Genomic DNA, 10,057 nt, shown 5'->3' with positions numbered 1-10,057 from the left:
GTTTATACCCATTCAGTTCAGTTACCGTTATTGCAAGTCCTCTCCTTTGCTGCCCTCCTCTAAGTGACAGCCTTTCAGATACTTAAAACAGGGGTGGGGAACCTTTTTTCTGCCAAGGGCTATATGGATATTTATAACATCATTCGCAGGCCATAAAAAATTATCAACTTAAAAAAAGTGCTCCGCCGAGGGAGAATGATTCAGGCCAGCAAAATTAATGCAAATAATTGTTTTTCTATTTGAAGTCATGTGGGGAGAACCTAATCTGGTGCGCGCGCACACACACACACACACACATGGCCCACCGCCCTAGGCAAATCCATAGGTCCAGGGCTTTTGTGTAGAAAAAGCCCAGCAGGAACTCAGTAGCATATTAGGTCACACACTCATTAGCATATTAGGCCACACCATCTGGGATAATCAAATGCAAACTGAACTGTGACACTAACTTTTCCAGACCCTGCAGCAATTCTGGCTGGCCAGCCAGGCCCCAGGGATGCTGCCGCACAGTACATAGCGCAGCTGGGCCCCATGGATTGGGGCGGTGTGGCGGTGCTGATGTTGTTGGACCTGTCGGCTGCGTTCGACACGGTTGACCATCGGCTACTGACCCGCCGCCTCGCCGATGTAGGGGTGAGGGGGTCTGCCTTACAATGGCTTGCCTCCTTCCTCGTGGATCAGGGACAAAGGGTGGCAATTGGAGGCGAGCTGTCCCAGAGGCGCACACTGGACTGTGGAGTGCCTCAGGGGGCAGTTCTCTCACCAATGCTATTTAATATCTATATGCGCCCCCTTCCCAGATTACCAGGAGATATGGACTTGGGTGCCATCAATATGCAGATGACACCCAACTGTATCTGCTAATGGACGGCCGGCCTGACTGCGTCCCAGAGAATTTAGACCGGGCCCTGCAGGATTTGGCAACCTGGTTGAGGAAGAGCGGGCTGAAACTGAATCCAGCGAAGACAGAAGTCCTTTGTCTGGGTCGGGGCGTTCAGGGAGGGGAAATACCTCTCCCGGTCTTCGACGGGGCGCCGTTGAAAGCGGCGCACCGGGTTAAGAGCCTGGGAGTTTTACTGGAGCCTGCATTCTCAATGGAGGCCCAGATTGCAGCCACTGCCAAGTCAGCCTTTTTCCATCTAAGGCGGGCAAAGCAGTTGGCTCCCTTCCTAGAGCGCCAAGATCTGGCAATGGTGCTTCGTGCAACGGTCACCTCGAGACTGGATTACTGTAATGCCCTCTACATGGGGCTGCCTCTGTACCGAACCCGGAAGCTGCAGCTGGTGCAGAATGCAGCGGCTAGACTGTTGCTGGGACTCCCTAAATGGGAGCACATACAGCCTGGGCTGCGCGAACTGCACTGGCTGCCAGTTACATACCGGGTTCGTTACAAAGTGCTGGTCATTACCTTTAAAGCCCTATATGGTCGAGGACCTGTCTACCTTAGGGACCGTCTCTCCCCATATGAACCCCAGAGAGCACTGAGGTCAGCCGGGAAAAACTTGCTGACTATCCCTGGACCGAGAGAGGTGAAGTTGCAAAGCACCCGTAACCGGGCCTTCTCCTCTATAGCCCCGAGCCTATGGAACCAACTTCCAGAGGAAATGCGGGCCCTGCGGGACCTAGAACAGTTCCGCAGGGCCTGCAAGACCTTCCTCTTCAGACTGGCTTTCGCTGATGAAAATGGAAATTGCGAAGGAAACCGCCATCAGAAAAAGTAAACATAGCATTAGCACTTTTAAAAATTAATCAATTTAATTTTAAAACTTAACCAGATTTTAATTAAATGCTTATAATGTTTAATGTAATTTTATTCATTTGTATAATTTAACCCTGAACTATGTTGTTAGCCGCCCTGAGCCTGCTCCGGCGGGGAGGGCGGGATACAAATAAAATTTGTTGTTGTTGTTGTTGTTGTTGATCCTTGCCGGCCAGCCAGGCCCCAGGGAGGTTGCCACATGGCTCGGTTCAGTCCAGCAATCCCTGAGAACCAAGTAACCTCAAGGGCCATGTATGGCCCTCGGGATGGAGGTTCCCCACCCCTGACTTAAAGAGAGCAATCATGTCTCTCCTCAACCTCCTCTTCTCCAGACTGAACATTCCCAAGTCCCTCAGCCTTTCCTCACAGGGATTGGTCTCCAGCCCCCTGATCATCCTTGTCACTCTCCTCTGCACCCGTTCCATTCTGTCCCCATCTTTTTTGAAGTGAGGCCTCCAGAACTGCATAAAATACTCCAGATGTGGCCTGACCAATGCAGTGTACAGTGGGACTATGACATCTTATACTTTGGATATTATGCCTCTGTTGATAAACTCCAAGATTGTGTTAGTCTTGTTTGTTGCTGCATCGCACTGGCTGCTCATATTTATTTTACAATCCGTCTGTACCCTAAGATCTTGTTCACACACACTGTCACCCCGAAGTGTGTTCCCCGTCCTGTATGCATGTTCCTAATTTTTGTTACTTGGATGTAGAACTCGGCACTTATCCTTATTGAATTGCACGTTTACTTCTGCCCACTTTTCCGGTGTGTTCAGATCTTGTTGAATTCTATTTTTTTTTTTTTATTTCGCTGATGGCCCACTGATGCTTCCTCTGGTCTACTGTTACGATAGGGATCCTGGAACAATATTCTGGAAAGCTCAGAGAGCTGTGGGAGGAAGAAGTAGGAAAGCACTGCTCTGAAAAGTCTGCAAGTGACTGGTCATTTTAAATCCTTTCCTCAGTTTTCCCATACTACCTACCATGTTAGCCCTATGTATAAAAGTTAGCTATTCCACATTATTATAACAAGGACATTCTAAGAGGAGAGGGGGAAAGGATGCAGGGATTTCTGCTTGGACTTTGCTTTGACTACGGTATATTGTATTTCCAATGAAATAGCACTACCTTTGAAGTGGCAACACAGTAACTCAGACACAAAAGGGTGTGTGGGTGTGATTGTGTGTGCTGGGGGAGATTCCCTCTTCTTTAGTTTCCCGGTGTGTACTGGAAGGAGGATTGCTGCCAGCAACTACTTAATATTAGGTGGTCTTGAGAATGGATATAAGATTTAATGTATATGCAGCTTGATCCTGACCCTCGGTCTTCTCATGTGCTCCAGAGTCCTTTGTCGGTGTCACCGAGTTCACGCCTATCATCAGATCCATGATTAGACACCAGCAGAACGAGGCCTGATTGACACAGTCAATAAAATTGAGGTGGTAACGTGTAGAAATGATAGGTGGGCTGGGACACTTTAGTCTACAGTTGATGCAGTATATTTTTCAAAGTTCATTTATTTATATATTTATTTAAGATATTTATACCTGACCAGATCTCCTCAGGCTCAAAGCGTTTAACAAAGCAGCAAAAGCTGCAACAACACAAAAACACTGTTAAGTCTCTTGCAACAAATTAAAAATAACCCACTATTAAAATACTCGAGTTAAAACCACAGCCAAACCTGCCAAACAATTTATCCTCCAGTAAATGCTCTCTGAAATGAAAACATCTTAATCTTACACACCTGAAACGTAGCAAGTGAAGGCAATCTCTGCATTCCCACTCTGGTATGCTATTCCAGATGGACCTACCACAGAGAAAGCTTGTCTACCAAACTGACAATCCTTGGCAAGGCTGTCACTAGGAAAAAGCTGCTTCAAGAACATAACTGGCACATGGAAGTTCTCCTACATCAGGGGTGGCCAAACTTGCTTAGTGGAAGAGCCATATAAAATAAATGCCAGATGTAGACATGAACAAATATTATACACGCATCTTTATTAAAACTCTTAATACTTTCCTTGCACAGAAAGATAAAATACATATGTATGCGCTTTAAGACACAACCATGCTAGAAGGAGACTTTTTAAAAAACAAAAGCTGGGAATAACAGTCCCTGTAAGACCAGCATAGGGATAGGTTAGGGAATTATTTTTTGAAACCAGTAGGAGAAGAAAAGATCCATGTACCATACAAATCATTGACCACTATTTGCATTATTATGCATTTCTCTTGGCCTTGACACCAAAGTTAGTAAATGCTGCTCCTACAAGAGCTACGTAACTAAGGGGAAACCCTGTGCTGCCCTGTTTAATTCTGTTGGTCCTTCCAGTGGCTCCCTCAGCTCTTGTACTCTCTTTCTCCACTTTAGGTCTCTGGCTGACCTCTGTGGTGGAAGAGAAGAGCTTGCAAGCCAACCTATTTTCCCCTGCTTCACACACAGTGGAAATAGTCGCCTATCTATGGGTCAGCACTCAGAGGCGGACTGAAGTCCCAATGCTAAACATGCTTACTTGAGAGTAAGCCTGCATTAAATTTCTCCTTGACCTCCAGGAGCCACACAATATGTGTGAAAAAGATGCATGTGGCTCCCAAGCCACAGTTTAACCACCCCTGTCCTACGTTAATAATTTGCTGTTAGTGGAAAACTGTGCTTACCAGTTGCCTGCTGGTAGCTTCCAAACTCTGCCCCCTCCCTTTGCTGAATGGAGCAGTCAGGGGAAAAGGGAGGACAAACAATGCTCTAGGAATTCAAGCATTCTTTGACTACTTCCTGGTGATGTCACTGCATTGTGCTACACTCCCTCTCGAGCTCCCAGCCCCCCAAAGCTCCTGCCTATACCAGGAACAGCCCTGACTACTCTAACTACAATTTGCAAAGCTACAACCTTTATCTGTGTTGTGCTGACTTTTTATCTGAAGGGATTTATAGCATGTTGTTCAGCTCCCACTGTCCAAAGTAGTATAGCCTGTTATTGAAGAAGAACGAGTAGAACAGTTGGTTTTTATATCCCACTTTTCTCTACCTTAAGGAGTCTCGACATGGTTTACAATCTCCTTCCCTTTCTCTCCCCACAATAGACACCATGTGAAGTAGGTGGGGCTGAAAGAGTTCTGAGAGAACTGTGACTGGCCCACAGTCACCAGAGGCTTCATGTGGAGGAAGGGGGAATCTCCAGATTAAAGTCCACCACTCTTAACCACTACACCACTCTTAACTCTTAACCACTGCACTCTTTTCACTTTCGTTCCATTAAACACACAGTAGAATGAGGCGGCAGCAAGAAGACAAAGTACTGAGGTGGTAAAATGGACTGTGCAGCCTGTAGGTGAGGGAATCACATTCTTCAAAGCTTCCCTACATTCATAATTCCGTGTAAATGACTGCCTAAGCTAGAACCTTTGTTTCCGACCGGCTCCTTTTTATTTGCAGGGAGTCCCCCCCCCCCACCTAGGAAAGCATTAAAAATGTTACTTTCTCCCAGTGGTACAGTTTATATCACCGTGTCATTCTGTTGTATGTATGATAAGATGAAGTGGGACGATAGCCTCCGTCACCCTCTTTTTCACTTTCTGATTCAGACATGGGAGTAATTTATACTGCCCTTGTTTACTAATAAGAGAACACAGTAATGTTGTATGCCGTAATTGCAGAACCACAGAACATAATAGATGGAAGCCCCTGATTTAGAAAGCACCCAAATTCCATGCCCTGAACTCTTGTGTTGGTTAGGTATATCACTCTATGCTTCCTTTGCTTGACTCAGAAATAGTTTCCTTGATGACACAAGAGTTTTGCGCAAGGACTTTCTCACTTTTTCGATTGTTGACCATGGGGTCTAAAAAAACACTCTGGACAACATCACCTTCTATGGGCAATGGATTGCTTTTGTAAATAGCTTCTACTTATAAGTGGTGGTTATATGGGGAGTGAAATGATATTCTAAGCTCAAAATCCCTTTGGTTGAAGTGAAGGGTTAGTTCTCTGCAAATCGACCTTGTACCCCAAATGCATGGAAATGGTCAATTAAGGAAGAGCTAATGTAAGTAGTTAATAGTAGTTAATTAATCACACTTAATGCTTGATTCAAGACTGGCGCATGGGAGTACGCCATGTAGGCAGCTGGCTAGGGCGCCACATGGCTTACCAGGCATCACTTGGTGCCCCTTCCCAGCAGACCAGCTGCTCCGCAGCACCTTTCCCCCACCTGAGACTCGGATGGAGGAAAGAGGCAGCTTGGCCTCGCTCCCAGGCTGCCTTCCCTTGCAAGGGAGGCAGCCTGAGAGCGATGCAAAGGCCCCACACTGCCTCTTTCCCCCGCCTGAGACTTTCTCACACTGTGGGAAAGTTGGGGGGGGGGGGCTTGGCACAGCGGGCTCCTCAAGAGGAGCCCACTGCGCAAATGGGGCTATCCGGCCCCGTTTGGCTTCCCCATGCTGCATGGAGGGCAAGTGGGGGTGTGGCCATTTGCATGGCGGGCTCCTCAAGAGGAGCCCTCCATGCAAACAAGGCCATCCAGCCCTGTTTGGCTTCCCCATGCCATGGGGAGGTTGAGCGGGGGGGGGGGGGCGGCATTTGCATAGAAGGCTCCTCAAGAGGAGCCCTCCATGCAAATGGGTCCGTATTTGGGCAGGCACTGGGGGCCCTCTCTCACTGAAGGGGCAGGGGGCGCAAAGCCCCAGCAGCGGCCCTGGCTTGATTACAAGAGAAACCAGAAATACTGAAGCTTCTCTCTTAGCATCAAAAAATACTTGATAATGGGCAATAACTACTAAGTGTCCATAACAGAAATAATGAAGAGATTGTACTATTTTGAGGCACATATTTTCTGCATTTATAAAATATGAGTCACAGAGCTGGCAAGTACCACCCCTCTTGCCCAAAGACCCACCCACTTACGTGTACACAGGAACCTCCATAATCCGCCATATCATGTATTACTAGAAGAGAACCATTATTATTACTAGAGGGGCACCAAAGAAGAGGTACAAGGACTCCTTGAAGAAATCCCTTAGCACCTGTCACATCAACCATCACCAGTGGTCTGACCTAGCCTCAGATCGCAAAGCATGGAGGCACACCATCCACCAGGCTGTCTCTTCCTTTGAGAACGCACGCATAGCTGGTCTTGAGGACAAAAGGAGATTGAGGAAGAATCGCACTGCTACAGGACCAACCCTAAATCAGACTTTTCCCTGCAGCCGCTGTGGCCGGACCTGCCTGTCCCACATTGGACTTGTCAGCCACCAGCGAGCCTGCAGCAAACGTGGACTATTGCACCCTTCTTAAATCTTCGTTCGCGAAGCCAAGCCGAGAGAGAAGAGAACAGTTGGAGTACAGAAGATGCCTGAAGAACAAACATCTCTACATGATTGAAGCTCTGGTGTTAGATGTAATTGGCTAGCTAACATAACCACATAACCACCTAGGGGTACAATCCAGCCAGGTCTCAGCCCCAGAACCTGTTTTGAGTGCCCATGCTAAGGCCCTTGAAATATAATTGGAAAGAAGATAGTGCTTCTGAACATCCCTATCAAATTAATCATATTAGCCAAATAAGATCAAAGGAATGGCATTCAGGTCAGTCCCTGATTTCGAGGAAGCCTCCCAGATTCTCCTTTTAAAATCCATGCTCTGCATTCCGTGTACCATAAAAGTAATTGTATATACAAGAGACTGAACTAGAGAGGCAAGTAAAAGAGGTGGGAAGGGAAAAGAGAAAAGGTGGCTGGCTGGTGACTGATGAAAGCAAAGGGGCAGAAACAGATGGGGAGATAAAAGCCAGTACAGGAATGACTAACAGGGCACTGATAAAGACTTACTGAAAGGAGGGAAAGATTAGCAAGTTAAAGGAGAAGATAGGAGAGATATTAGTATCAAGGGGTGGATAAGTAATACAAAATGTGACTCAGAAAGGATTGGGGTTAAGCTTCTAAAACAAAGGTCATTGCAATTCTCCTAGCCTCCCTGGATAAGGTGGGTGAGAAACGTACCACTGGGACAAGACCCTGTATTTCCCTCCCCCCTAGGGTTGCCAATCCCCAGGTGGGGGCAGGGGATCCCCTGGTTTGGAGGCCCTCCCCCCGCTTCAGGGTCATCAGAAAGCGGGGGGAGGGGAGTTAAATGTCTGCTGGGAACTCTGTTATTCCCTATGGAGATTTATTCTCATAGAAATTCATGGAGAATTGATCTGCGGGTATCTGGGGCTCTGGGGGGGGCTGTTTTTTGGGGGTAGAGGCACCAAATTTTCAGTATAGCATCTAGTGTCTCTCCCCCAAATACCCCCCAGGTTTCAAAACGATTGGACCAGGGGGTCCAATTCTATGAGCCCCAAAAGAAGGTGCCTCTATCTTTCATGATTTCCTATGGAAGGAAGGAATTGAAAAGGTGTGCCGTCCCTTTAAATGTGATGGCCAGAACTCCCTTTGGAGTTCAATGATGCTTGTCACAGCCTTGGTCTTGGCTCCACCCCTAATGTCTCCTGGCTCCACCCCCAAAGTCTCCTGGCTCCACCCCCAAAGTCCCCAGATATTTCTTGAATTGGACTTGGCAACCCTACTCCCCCCACCACTATGGCTGGCTGACCTGTATAAAGTAGTTTGCTAGCTCTTAGTGCTGTGCCTCACAGAAGGTAGTGGCTAGGAGGCTGCTCCTTCACTCTACCATAGATTTGTTCTAATTACCATCTTAAGTTGTGGTCTCCAACCCTCAGGTAAGTCATGAGCCTCTATGGAGTTCAATTTTTGCTGCCGTACTTGGATAGAGAACAAGGATGAAAAAAGGGGGCCACACCAAAGGCACAATGAAGATGAAAAGACAAATGGTGCAAAGGAAAGAATCTTTAATGATTGTATAACCCCAAAGAAAATAATCTTTAATTATTTCATGGGTTTATACAATCATTAAAGACAATCATTTGTCTTTTCAGCTTTGTAAAGTACAAGGAGGCCACATATTTTGCCTCTCTTTGAACATATGCAAAGAGAAACAGCAAGACAGCAAACTCATTATTTAGCTCAGGCAGGTCCGGAAATACTGTCTCCTCTCTTCCTGTCACATGACCAGAATGCAAGTGGCTTCCCACCCTATACTTGCACCAAGGGACCTGGCAAGGTTGAGGAGCTTCAGTTAACATCACGAGAAAAAGACTGGTGTCTCCTATGGAATCCCAGCAAAAATTAATCTTTGAAAGTGGGCTCTGTAGATGGAAAATAAGCAACAAATCAGGTGTTCTGATAGTGATTTTTAAGTTTTTTGAAGTTATAGGATTGCCAGGTCCAACTCAGGACATATTAGTGGGCTTTAGGGATGGAGCCAAGAGACTTTGGGGGTGGATCCAGGAGCAAGGTTGTGACAAGCACTTGAACTCCAAAGGGAATTCTGGCCATCACAATTGAAACAACCACACTCCTTTTAAATGTCTTCCCTTCATTGGAAACAATGGGGATGGGGGCACCTTCTTTTGGGGATAATAGAATTGGACCCCTGGCCATGATAGAGTGGTTTACAAGATTATGCATGGGATGGAGAAGGTAGAGAAAGAAGTCCTTTTCTCCCTTTCTCACAATACAAGAACTTGGGGACATTCAATGAAATTGCTGCGCAGTCAGGTTAAAATGGATAAAAGGAAGTACTCCTTCACCCAAAGGGTGATTAACATGTGGAATTCACTGCCACAGGAGGTGGTGGCGGCTACAAGCATAGCCACCTTCAAGAGGGGGTTAGATAAAAATATGGAGCAGAGGTCCATCAGTGACTATTAGCCACAGTGTGTATATATGTGTGTGTGTGTGTGTATAAATTTTTTGGCCACTGTGTGACACAGAGTTTTGGACTGGATGGGCCATTGGCCTGATCCAACATGGCTTCTCTTATGTTCTTAATCTTTTACAAACTTTACTCCTATCAACCTTTTTCAAAGCAAGTGTCGGTGTTAGGCACGGAGGGTATGAAATTATATGGGAAACAGATTTTATGAGTTTGCTCAGTTTGCATTTTCCTCTCAGCTATGTCAATAAGCTTTTGAGTGCTTGTTTTGAAAAATATGACCACATGTAGAGAAAAGTCACATATCACCATTACATTTACTAAGATCCGAAGAGATTTGACAGTGATGATTTTTTTGAAAGACGTTGCTGTACAGGAGGGGAGTCCAAAACCTTGCATGTGAATTCTTTAGGACTTAGAGCAGCTTTGCTAGGAGAGAAGGCTAAAGCATGTGGCCTTTTAGTTTAAAATAGTAGAAGGGGGTGGCATATCGGTGGTTGTGGAAAGTGCTGTCGAGTTGCAGC

The sequence above is a fragment of the Heteronotia binoei genome, chromosome 13 (assembly GCF_032191835.1).
Source record: "Heteronotia binoei isolate CCM8104 ecotype False Entrance Well chromosome 13, APGP_CSIRO_Hbin_v1, whole genome shotgun sequence".
Classification (NCBI taxonomy): Eukaryota; Metazoa; Chordata; class Lepidosauria; order Squamata; family Gekkonidae; genus Heteronotia; species Heteronotia binoei.
Note: the sequence above shows the minus strand (reverse complement) of the source record.